Below are 13,315 nucleotides of genomic sequence, written 5' to 3'. Positions count from 1 at the left end.
GTTTTAATTATTTGTGTAATTATTTGTATAATCATGCATTAATTAACTTAATAATTTCAAAATCAATTTCAAAAATTCCAAAAAAATTAGTTTTGTTTTAAAATTAATTGACAAGCATTTTGAACATATTTTAGATCTTAATTTTTAGGTTTAAATTTTATTTCCATCTTTTTCTTATTTTAATTAAATTAATCATGCATTAATTCTAATTAAAATCAATCATCAAAAAATCCAAAAATATTTCTTTTATTTTCTTGCAATTTAAATTCATAGATCAAGTGTATAGGTTGTCAAATTCATGTAAATAGCGTAGTTTACATTTCCCGCAAAAATCGATGTAATAGCGTAGATTTACTTTCCGCATTTTATATTTCCGCATTTTAAATTCCAGCACATATAAAGCTACGTGTATGCCAAAGATTAAAATTGAATCGTTAGATCACTAACTTCAAAGATAAAATATCTGAATCAAAACACAATCGCACTTGCACCTCTTAGGGTAATCCCTCTTTCATTCTTTTCAAAATCAAAATCAAATTCTACTGTTTCAAATGCAAAATCGAACTTTCGTTTACATCCGGTAAAAGGATAGTTTTTTAAAGGAAATAGGAAAAGACCTTATAACTTAGGGTAGACCTCCTAATTTGCTTGCTCAAATCAAAACAAACAAATCTCTCATATATCATTGTTTTTCAAAATAAAAAACTTTCAAAAAAAAAAGACAATACTTTGTATATATCCAAACGAGGATCATTACGAAGTTAACGTTCTTTTTTCAAAAAAAAATCTTTTGAAAGATAAAAAACACTTTGTATACATCCGCACAAGGATCATTACAAAGTCAATTTACAAAGGTATTTGAAACCACATACGAGCATCTCAAGGCAATAGAAAAGTGATTGAAAACAAGTGAGCTAAGCAAATTAAAGAGCCCATGGATAACCATGGATACAAAGGGTGCTAACACCTTCCCTTTGTATAACCTACCCCCTTACCCAGAATTTCTTAAAGGTCTTTTTCTGTTTCTTTTATAAACCTTTCCTTAATTGGATAAAATAAAAGTCGGTGGCGACTCTCTGATTTTCTAAAACACAAAAGCAGAAAGAAAAAAGAGTCAGTTCGCATATCTCTCCGCGAGAGGTACAGTAAAAAACCGAGGCCGACAGAACTGGCGACTCTGCTGGGGATACTTTCTAAAAACAAAATGTTTTCAAAAGGGGTTACCTTTAGAGAATAGGTCACTCCGATGTTTTCAATTGCTTGACTTGATTGTTCTATTTTCCAAAGGTTTGTTTGGGTATTTTGCTTGTGTGAAAGATTCTAACCCGAATCTCGAGATACCTTAAGTATGTGACAATAGACCAAGGAAACTGTACGGCATGTACCGATACGGTTGATCTGGTAGTCACCATTAGTGCGATACTTTGGTTTATACTGATGTCCCTTGAAGATGATCAAGGAGTATGTTAGGCTTCTGAAATGTCATTAAACACTAATTTGTCTTAGAACCTTTTAGTTGAACTTGACTTGTGGCCTATTAAGTGGCTAACTTTGAAATTGATCGAAGTTAGTTATCCTCGAGGAATATTTTGATCGGCCGTCCGAGCGCCGTATTGAGATGTTACCTCCAAGGATCATAGAACCCGAATACTTTTCTAGGACAGGTTTTAACCAACTCAACTTCAGTGGGAAGGGTATCACCTATCAGCTTCATGCAAGCCTTTAAACCTAAGGCTATTATTTGATTTGTTTGTGTGTGCCACATGTTTGACATCATAACATCATAAGCATCATAAGCATATCATTTTCTCACTAATCATTTCAAGGATCAAAGAGTTTACCTTTGTTCTGTTATTGCAGGTAATGGCTCCCGCCACCAGAGATTACATCCGAATCAACATCTCAACGGTGCCATCTGAATTAAAAGACTTAATATCAGAATCTCCCAGGAATGCTCAGTTCACCGAAAAGCATGGTCACCTACTCCATTTGGTTACCTCAAAATTTGAAGAAGACATGATACGGGTCCTGTTCCAGTTCTTTGATCCCGAACATCATTGTTTTACATTTCCTAATTACCAGTTAGTACCCACCTTGGAAGATTTCTCTGAACTAATTGGATTACCTGTTCGAGATCAATTACCTTTCACTGGTTTAGAAAGGATTCCAAAACCTGAAATCATTGCTGCTGCCTTACATTTGCGAAAGTCAGAAATCGAGTCCAATTGGGAAACAAAGAGTGGAGTTAAGGGTTTGCTTGCTAAGTTCTTAATGGAAAAGGCTCGATTACTACTAGAAAACAAAAGTTATCCAGCTTTTGAGGAGGTTGTGGCTCTTTTGATCTATGGGTTGGTTTTATTCCCTAATCCCGACCAGTTCATAAGTGTACACATTATCAACCTTTTCCTAACCTGTAACCCGGTACCAACATTGCTGGGAGACATTCTACATTCTCTACACACTCGCACCATGAAGAAAAGAGGAACTCTTATGTGCTGTATACCACTACTGGTTAGATGGTTTACATTTCATCTTCCCCGATCAGTGTTGAGAAATGAACAAAGAATGCAATGGTCTCGCAGGATTATGTCTTTGTCTCATTCAGATATCCGGTGGAACAACTTCTTTCAAAGAGACATTACTATCATTGATCATTGTGGAGAGTACCCCTAATGTGCCACTCCTTGGCATTAATGGAGGAATCACTTACAATCCCTCTTTAGCTTTACGCCAATTCGGATATGCACGGAGAAACGGTCCTCACGACATGATTATCCGTGGCATTGTGTTTGATTACGAGGATGATTCCCACAGACATCGACGAAGGTTCATACATGAGTGGGGCAGTGTCTATAGAATAGAAAGCAAAACTTTGGGGCAATGGAATTCTATTCCTATGGAACCTTACCTCATATGGGTGCGGGCTCATGCTTAGAAACTCATCATGCCATATCCCGCTATTCTACCTGTGACTATCGAGCCAGAAGTCGAAGGAGACGAACCTCAAGTTATTCTACATCTGGATATGCCAACTGACCTGGAAGAGTTGCAGAAATCTTGGGTTCAACTAAAAGAGGAAAGAGACACCTTCAAAGCACACTGTCAAGACTATGAGAGAAGATTATTGGAGCTCACCGGACAACTCCAAGAAGAGCAGCAGATCAACACATTCCTGGGTGCAAAGAGAAAGCGTCCATGGGAGACCTGAGGGATCATTCATTTTCTTTATTTATTGTTGTTTTGTAAGCCCAAATGAGGCAAATAAAAAAAAAGAAAAAAAAAGAAAGAAATAAATTGTTTAACTAATGTTTGTTTCTCCTTTGTTTTAACAAATCTAAATTTTAAGATCCTTGAAAACATTGCATATGCATTTCATTCATTCATACACATTGCATAACAGGTTCACATGACGGATTTCTCATCTCCTCGCTGTTTATTTCAGTTAGAAGAGATGGAATCTGAAACAAGCATCAAGAATCTCGAAGCACAGAACGCCCAAGTTCAAGTAGCCATTCTGGACCTGGCAAAGGGGCAACAAGAATTGAAAGCCCTGATGATCAAGAAGAAAAAGAAGCCCAAAGGATCTGTAGGCTTGAGTCACCTGAAAAGGAAGATCAAAATCCCAGTCAAAAAGTTCAAAAAGCCACCGATCCCTGAAATAGTCGGTGATGGTGAACAAGGAGACAATCACAGCAACCAGGGTTCTGCCAAACCCTCCCTCTCTTCTAATGAAGAAGATTATCATTCTGGAGACGAACAGGATGATGACAAATACCAACAGTTGGAAGAACGCATGAAAGCTATGGAGATACAAAAAATACCTGGTTTAGATTTCGATGATCTGGGACTCGTCTCAGATGTTGTTATCCCTCCAAAGTTCAAAGTTCATGTCTTTGCAAAGTATGATGGAGTTTCTTGTCCAAAACTACATCTGAGGTCCTATGTAAGGAAGATACAGCCTCATACAGCAGATAACAAATTATGGATTCACTTCTTCCAAGAAAGTCTGTCGGGTACACAACTCGAGTGGTACTACCAGCTGGAAAGTACAAAAGTTCATACCTGGGAGGATTTAGCTGCTGCTTCTTACAAACAATATCAATACAATGCTGATCTTGCACCAACCCGTACTCAACTAAGGGGCATGTCCATGGCACCGAAAGAAAGTTTCAAACGATATGCACAAAAGTGGAGAGATATGGCTGGAAGGGTTCAACCACCCTTATCTGATCGCGAGCTGGTCAACATGTTCATGGGCACTCTAACTGGCCCTTTCTATAGTCATTTGCTGGGAAGCTCATCATCAGGTTTCACTGACCTGATATTGACTGGAGAACGTGTCGAAAGCGGCATTCAAAATGGAAAAATTCAAATAGGCTCTTCCTCTGGTACTAAAAAAAGGCCCATCAGTGGGAGGAATGAGGTCAATACAATGCAAATTCAGAAAGGTCGCAAGAATGAGCATCACCAATTCTTAGGGGCAGTTCTGATCTCCGCATCTGCGCCTCAAAAAGATCAACCGCCAAAAATATACGCGTCGACCAGATGCACCAAGAAGAAATTTCACCAGAATCAATATGCCAATCTCTCAAGCATTGCAGCATTTGTTAAAAGCATATATGATCACATTGAAAGACCCTCCAAAGAACGTCAACACTTCCTCTCCGAGTTATCGCCCTGATGCAACATGTGCGTATCACTCAAACTGTCCAGGACATGACGCAGATCATTTTTGGGCCCTGAAAAATAAAAATACAAGACATGATAGATGCTGGGGAAATTGAGTTCGATCCTCCAGAAACTCCAAATGTCATCACAACACCTATGCCGAAGCACGACAAGACCGTCAATGCTATCATAGACACTGTTTACATCTATGATGTGAGGGAATTGTCAACTCCGCTCCTTGAAGTCAAAGGAAAGCTAATCCAAGCTGGTTACTTTCCAGGTTGTGACCCTGATTGCTTTTATTGCACATGCTTGCCCAACTGTTGTGAAAATCTGAGAATGGGAATTCAAAAGTGGATGGATCGCCGTATCATTATGTTTGAGAGGCTCCCTTCCATGGATGTTTTATGCGAAGTCTTTGCAAACGGGATGAGAATAGAGGATGTCTCGGTGGTTTCCAACTTACCATTCAAAATCTCTGCCAAGGCTCCTTTCAAAATTTCTGCTACACCCAAAGTGGCATCAGTAATCATTGCTAGTCCAACTCCATTTCCATACTCCTCAGACAAAGCTGTCCCGTGGAGTTATGACACTAATGTTTATGTCCATGGAGTTAAGCAGGATACCTTGGCCGAAGTGGCCCTGAATTTTACTACTCCAACTGTTGATAATATTGTGGGTACCAGTAAGGTTACGAGAAGTGGAAGGATCTTTTCACCAGAAATTTCTCCAAATGTTGCTGCTGGTCCAGTCCAGGTCCTAATCAAGATGTCAACGCTCGAGACAAAGAGCCACAAGTTGAACCAGTTCAAATACCGGTGGAAGTCACTGTTGAGGATCCACCAAAGCAAGAAATGGAGGAGATATTGAAAATCATCTGCAAGAGTGATTACAATATTGTAGAACAACTGGGGAACACTGCTTCAAAGATCTCAATGCTGTCTCTGCTAAAGTATTTCGAAGCTCATGCCAAAGCACTGATGAAGTTCCTGAAAGCTGCCCATGTGCCTCAAGAGATTTCAGTCAATCAATTTGAAAATTGTGTTGCCAATCTAACAGTGAATAATGGCCTCGGTTTCTCTGATGTTGATCTGACCCCTGCTAGAAAAAATCACAATAAAGCCCTACACATCTCCATTGAATGTAATGGCACCACTCTATCTCATGTGCTGGTAGATAACGGTTCCTCTTTGAACGTGTTACCAAAAACAGTGCTGGAAAAGCTCGACTTCGAAGGAGTTGTGTTACAACCAAGCGATGTTGTGGTAAGAGCCTTCGACGGGTCAACAAGAACAGTGTACGGAAAAGTGAATCTCCCAATCAGAGTGGGCTCTCAGATCTTTGATTCTACCTTTTACGTAATGGAAATTCACCCAGCATATTCCTGTTTGCTAGAACGCCCTTGGATACATGGGGCAAATGCTGTAACTTCTACCTTGCATCATAAGTTGAAGTATCCAGTAAAAGGAAAGATTGTCACAGTTTACGGCGAGGAGGAATACGTGGTTAGCCACCTGAGCAATTCCAAGTATGTTGAGTTGGATGACGAATTCATCGAAACTCCCTGCCAATCTTTTGAGGTGGTCTCTCCAGATGTCTCTACTACCAAGCATATTTCTGCTACTCCTACTACAACTATGGATTCCCTCAAAGATGCCAAAGCTGTGATCGAAAAAGGTGGTTGCACAGTGTGGGGACAGCTCCTCGATGTACCTTACAAGTCCGACAAGCTAGGCCTGGGCTATGCTAATGGAAATCAAAAGAACGATCAAAGTCCTTGTTCTGGAGGATTAATGTCACATTTCATCAGCCAAGGAGTAAACGCTATTGAAGACGATGGAGTGTTCTTGAACCATATCATTCAGCCATATCCAGATGAAATTCCACCCCTTCCCATGGGAGTGTGGGATACTTTGGGAGAACCAAGCGGCGGGTATAATCTTCAATATACCGCACCTCAGAGTTCTTTTATTGCTATGGAAGACATTACCCCAACTTGATGGGGTGATCAATTTGAAAATGACAAAAGTTTCACAAATCCCATCACTGAGCAATATCAAAATCCACCTAAAGAAGTTTGGGATACGCTAGGAGAGCCAAGTGGCAAATATGACTTTATGGTGAAATATTTCGCTCCTCCGAGCTCACAAGTCGCCATTGAAGACATTGTCCCAACTGGATGGGATGAACATTACGACGATAATTTTACTCTTGAAGAAACCAGGGAAACACCAAATAACGAGGGTTATTTTCTGTCAGAATACACCCCTCACCAGAATGCACAAGTCTCTATCCAAAACATCATCCCAACTGGATGGGACGACCTTAGCGATTATCTTGCTCAGCAAACAGAGATAGCTCAGCCTGGGATCTCGTATCCAGCAGAGTATATCACTTATCCCGAAAGATCACCAGCTCCTTTCCCCACCAGAGAAATCAATGCTGTGGGAGATGAAGAAGAAAACTGCAACTGGAACAGCTGGATACTCCCTGCTCACAACAATGGATTGAACAACTGGGAAGCTGAGGATGTGATCTCCTTTGATCAGGAGTAATTGCAATTTCCTGTTTTCGTTGTTTATATTGTGCAAAGATAAAAATGGTTCCTGTACTATCGAACCATGAGCTTGAAAGCCGTGTGCCTTGCCCGAAGCACACTGGTCCTTTTATAAGGGTTTGTCATATCATGATCATGTTCATTCAATAAAATCATGGGACGTTTGCATATTCAAATTTTTGTGATCATTTTTCTTTGCTTTATTCATTTTTTCAAATAGCTATGTTTTCTTACACACACCCACATAAATAAATGCAGATTCACATTCACTTTGGATCCAGTCGATAACGATTCTGCTATTGCTCGTCATGACTTTGAAAATCCGATCTACCAAACTGAGGACGAAAGTGAGGAAGATTGTGAAGTACCAAGAGAACTTGCAAGGCTGCTAGAACAAGAAGAGAAGGCTATACAGCCTCATGAAGAACCAATTGAGGTTATCAACTTGGGCAGCGACGAAGAAAAGAAAGAAGTCAAGATAGGGGCTGATCTAGAAAACAGTGTCAAGCAAAGACTGATTCAAATGTTGCAAGACTACGTCGAGATATTTGCCTGGTCCTATGAAGATATGCCTGGCCTTGACACACACATTGTGATTCATCGTCTGCCAATCAAAGAAGGTAGCACTCCAGTCAAGCAGAAACTGCGGAGGAGTAGGCCTGATATGTCAAAAAAGATCAAAAACGAGGTTGAAAAGCAATTCAATGCTGGTTTTCTGAAAGTTGTGAGTTATCCTCCTTGGATAGCTAACATTGTATCGGTGCCCAAAAAAGACGGGAAAGTCAGAATGTGTGTAGACTACAGAGATCTGAATCGGGAAAGCCCCAAAGATGATTTCCCTTTACCTCACATCGATGTACTAGTTGACAATACCGCACAATGCAAGGTATTCTCCTTTATGGATGGATTCTCAGGGTACAATCAAATCAAGATGGCACCCGAAGATATGAAAAAAACAACTTTCACAACACCCTGGGGAACCTTTTGTTACAAAGTAATGCCCTTTGGTTTAAAGAATGCAGGAGCTACATATCAACATGCAATGGTAGCTCTGTTCCATGATATGATTCATCAGGAGATAGAGGTGTATGTCGATGATATGATTGCAAAGTCCAACACCGAAGAAGAACATCTGGGTCATCTACACAAGCTGTTTGACAGACTCAAGAAATACAGGTTGCGATGAATCCGAACAAGTGTACCTTTGGAGTAAGATTCGGCAAACTCTTAGGTTTCATCGTCAGCAGCAAAGGTATTGAGGTTGATCCTGCCAAGGTCAAAGCCATTCAAGAAATGCCTATACCCCGTACCGAGAAACAAGTCAGAGGATTCTTGGGACGTTTGAATTACATAGCCAGATTTATTGCCCATATGACTACTACTTGTGTGCCGATCTTCAAATTGTTGAAGAAAGATCGAGTAGAAAGGTGGAATGACAAATGCCAACTAGCCTTTGATAAAATCAAAGAATATCTCCAAAAACCGCCAATCTTGTTACCACCAGTGGAAGGAAGACCTCTGATAATGTACCTAACTGTGTTAGAAGATTCAATGGGGTGTGTACTGGGGCAACATGACGAGTCCGGCCGAAAGGAGCATGCAATCTAATATCTTAGCAAAAAGTTTAGCGATTGTGAAACAAGATACTCACTACTTGAAAAAACTTGTTGTGCCTTAGCATGGGCGGCTCGCCGACTAAGACAGTATATGCTAAATCACACCACTTTCCTAATCTCCAAAATGGATCCTATCAAGTATGTGTTCGAAAAACCTGCTCTCTCTGGAAGAATAGCACGATGGCAAATGATCTTAACGGAGTATGACATTCAATACACTTCACAAAAAGCAATCAAAGGAAGTGCGGTAGCTGATCATCTGGCTCATCAAGCAGTGGATGATTATCAAGCATTGAACTTTGACTTCCCGGATGAAGACATTATGCTAGTCAATGACTACAAACAACCAGGACCGGAAGAAGGACCCGAGCCAGGATCCCGATGGACTATTGTTTTTGATGGAGCTTCTAATGCACTTGGCAATGGCATCGGAGCTGTGATCATTTCCCCTGCAGGAGGTTATACACCATTCACTGCCAGATTATGCTTCAGCTGCACTAACAATATAGCCGAGTACGAAGCATGTATTCTGGGTCTCAAAGCTGCAATCGATCTAAGAATCAAGTTCCTGGAGGTCTACGGAGACTCGGCGCTTGTGATTTATCAAGTCAAAGGGGAATGGGACACGAAGCACCCAATCTAATTCCTTACAAAGAATATGTGCTGAGTTTGATTCCTTATTTCAAAGAAATCACTTTTGAACACATCCCGCGCGAAGAAAATCAACTAGCTGATGCCTTAGCTACCATGTCATCCATGTTCAAAGTCAGGTGGGACAATGAGGCGCCGATGATCACCATTTACAGACAAGATGAACCAGCCTATTGCAATGAGATCGATGCCGAAGGAACAGAAGAAAAACCATGGTTCCATGAAGTAAAAAGGTATCTCGAAGCTCAGGAGTACCCTGAAGGGGCATCCATTAACGACATAAAGTTTCTAAGAAGATTTGCTGCCAAATTCTTTCTAAGTAATGGTGGCTTGAATTCAAAGCTAAATATATTAAAAAATTCAAGAATTCAACAAAGACATAAATGCTTCTTAGCTTAGTTTCTAAGCACTTCTTTGCTTATATAAGAGCTATCATACTTTAGCAATCAAGGGGAGACGAATTTAGAAGCTTACATAGGCATATATCACTCTTGTAACAACTTGTAAAATTCAAAGAAACTTGAAATTCGAATTTTAAGTTTAAGTCATTTTCAATACAAACTAAGCATTCAAACATCATCTCTGAACTTCATTGAACTTGTCCAAATAAATTTTAAGCATCAAATCCTCACAAATCGAGCCCCACAAGCCACGGTTTGTTCAAACATAAATCAACTCGTATTTGATCATACACGCATACTTAGCAAGATGTAGACATATATTTGAGTTTAGCTTGATGTGTTGATCATTTCTGGAAGTTTAATTGAGTTTTGAATGCTTGTATACGAGGTTACCATTTTTAGGGTTCTTAGATCCTATTTAGGGATTTTCGTTACAAGCAAAATTAGAAGAAACTAAGGCCATATTCAGTCAAAAGAGCCTATCGCGAAAAATTTATGTTTTGGTTTACCCCTATTCGCTATTTTTGCAGATTTAGGGTTCATCAATTACAGCGCTTTTGCATAAAAGCGCTGTTAAAAGTGGTGTCTGGAGGTTGAAGACGAAGACGTGTCCTCACCCCATTGGCTTGCGCGCGCGCGTTTTTTAAAATTCAATTTTTCTAATCCGGTGTGTTGCAGGTGTCTTACGTGTCATGCGCCTTCAGACTTCCCACCATCAGATCCATCCATCTGTCAATCCAACGCATGAAAACACGCATCCTTATCATGGACTTTATTTAATAACCACACCTGATCATTTATTTCATATTTTCTATTTTTATTTTAATTTCTTTGCAAAATTAATTAAAAATAGTTTTAAAAATCTAAAAAATACACAAAAAATATTTTTAAGTTGATAAAATAATAATTTATTTTCTGATATAAAAATATTTTATTTTTCTTCATAATTTAAATATTTTGTATAATTAATTAGATAATATGCATATATTTATCTTTTAATTATTTTAACCAATCAAAAAATCATAAAAAATTTGTTCTTTATATTAAATATAGTTTATATATTATAGGCTAATTTTGTACATATTTAGAATAATTTTATCTTTAAGTTTTAATTATTTGTGTAATTATTTGTATAATCATGCATTAATTAACTTAATAATTTCAAAATCAATTTCAAAAATTCCAAAAAAATTAGTTTTGTTTTAAAATTAATTGACAAGCATTTTGAACATATTTTAGATCTTAATTTTTAGGTTTAAATTTTATTTCCATCTTTTTCTTATTTTAATTAAATTAATCATGCATTAATTCTAATTAAAATCAATCATCAAAAAATCCAAAAATATTTCTTTTATTTTCTTGCAATTTAAATTCATAGATCAAGTGTATAGGTTGTCAAATTCATGTAAATAGCGTAGTTTACATTTCCCGCAAAAATCGATGTAATAGCGTAGATTTACTTTCCGCATTTTATATTTCCGCATTTTAAATTCCAGCACATATAAAGCTACGTGTATGCCAAAGATTAAAATTGAATCGTTAGATCACTAACTTCAAAGATAAAATATCTGAATCAAAACACAATCGCACTTGCACCTCTTAGGGTAATCCCTCTTTCATTCTTTTCAAAATCAAAATCAAATTCTACTGTTTCAAATGCAAAATCGAACTTTCGTTTACATCCGGTAAAAGGATAGTTTTTTAAAGGAAATAGGAAAAGACCTTATAACTTAGGGTAGACCTCCTAATTTGCTTGCTCAAATCAAAACAAACAAATCTCTCATATATCATTGTTTTTCAAAATAAAAAACTTTCAAAAAAAAAAAGACAATACTTTGTATATATCCAAACGAGGATCATTACGAAGTTAACGTTCTTTTTTCAAAAAAAACATCTTTTGAAAGATAAAAAACACTTTGTATACATCCGCACAAGGATCATTACAAAGTCAATTTACAAAGGTATTTGAAACCACATACGAGCATCTCAAGGCAATAGAAAAGTGATTGAAAACAAGTGAGCTAAGCAAATTAAAGAGCCCATGGATAACCATGGATACAAAGGGTGCTAACACCTTCCCTTTGTATAACCTACCCCCTTACCCAGAATTTCTTAAAGGTCTTTTTCTGTTTCTTTTATAAACCTTTCCTTAATTGGATAAAATAAAAGTCGGTGGCGACTCTCTGATTTTCTAAAACACAAAAGCAGAAAGAAAAAAGAGTCAGTTCACATATCTCTCTGCGAGAGGTACAGTAAAATACCGAGGCCGACAGATACCTTATTGCATACAGCAAGGATGGCATCTGTTAGGCTTCTTTTAGCCATTGTAGCCATTCGAGATTGGCCTCTCCATCAACTTGACATCAAAAATGCCTTTTTACATGGTGATCTTGAAGAAGAAGTATATATGGAGCAACCACCTGGGTTTGTTGCTCAGGGGGAGTCCTCAAATATTTTTTGTTTGCTACACAGGTCTTTTTATGGTCTTAAGCAATCTCCGAGAGCTTGGTTTTGCAGATTCATCACTGTAGTACAACAGTTTAGTATGGTCCATAGTGAAGGTGATAATTTGTGTTTTATTGTCACTTTGCCCAAGGGTGTATCTATCTTATTGTATGTGGATGATATTGTTATAATTGGAAATGATCACCAGGGAATAATCTAGTTAAAATCACATCTCTCGAATCAATTTTAGATAAAAGATCTTGGTAAACTCCGCTATTTGTTGGGTATTAAGGTAGGCAAATCTAAAGATGGTTTTGTAATTTCTCAGAGGAAATATGCTATGAATATTTTGGAAGAAACACGTTTGTTTAACGCTAAACCAGCTGATACTCCTATGGACCCAAGTGTCAAACTCCTACCTAATAAGGGGGAGCCCCTATCTGACTCAAGAAGGTATGTGAGATTGGTTTGAAAGTTGAATTATCTCACAGTCACTCGTCTGGACATTTCTTTTGCAGCTAGTGTGGTAAGCCAGTTCTTAAATTCTCCTTGCCAAGAACACATGGATTCTGATGTCCAAATTCTGAGATACATCAAATATGCTCTAGGAAAAGGCCTCATGTATGAAGATCAAGGACATACTCAGATAGTTGGATACTCCGATGCTGATTGGGCAGGGTTACCCATTGATAGACGATCCACCTCTGGGTATTGTGTACTTCTTGGAGGAAACCTTATATCCTGAAAAAGTAAGAAACAAAACGTATTTGCAAGATCAAGCGTTGAGGCAGAGCATAGGGCCATTGCAAAAGCAACATGTGAACTCATTTGGTTAAAACAATTTCTAAAAGAACTTGAAATTGAAGAAGAAAGACCAATGAAACTTGTTTGTGATAATCAAGTTGCATTGCACATTGCTTCAAATTTAGTCTTCCATGAAAGGATCAAAGATATTGAGATAGACTGTCACTTTGTCA

The sequence above is a fragment of the Vicia villosa genome, unplaced genomic scaffold (genome assembly GCF_029867415.1).
Source record: "Vicia villosa cultivar HV-30 ecotype Madison, WI unplaced genomic scaffold, Vvil1.0 ctg.001122F_1_1, whole genome shotgun sequence".
NCBI classification, from domain to species: Eukaryota; Viridiplantae; Streptophyta; class Magnoliopsida; order Fabales; family Fabaceae; genus Vicia; species Vicia villosa.
The sequence above is the reverse complement of the archived record's forward strand: the minus strand, read 5'-3'. Positions refer to the sequence as shown.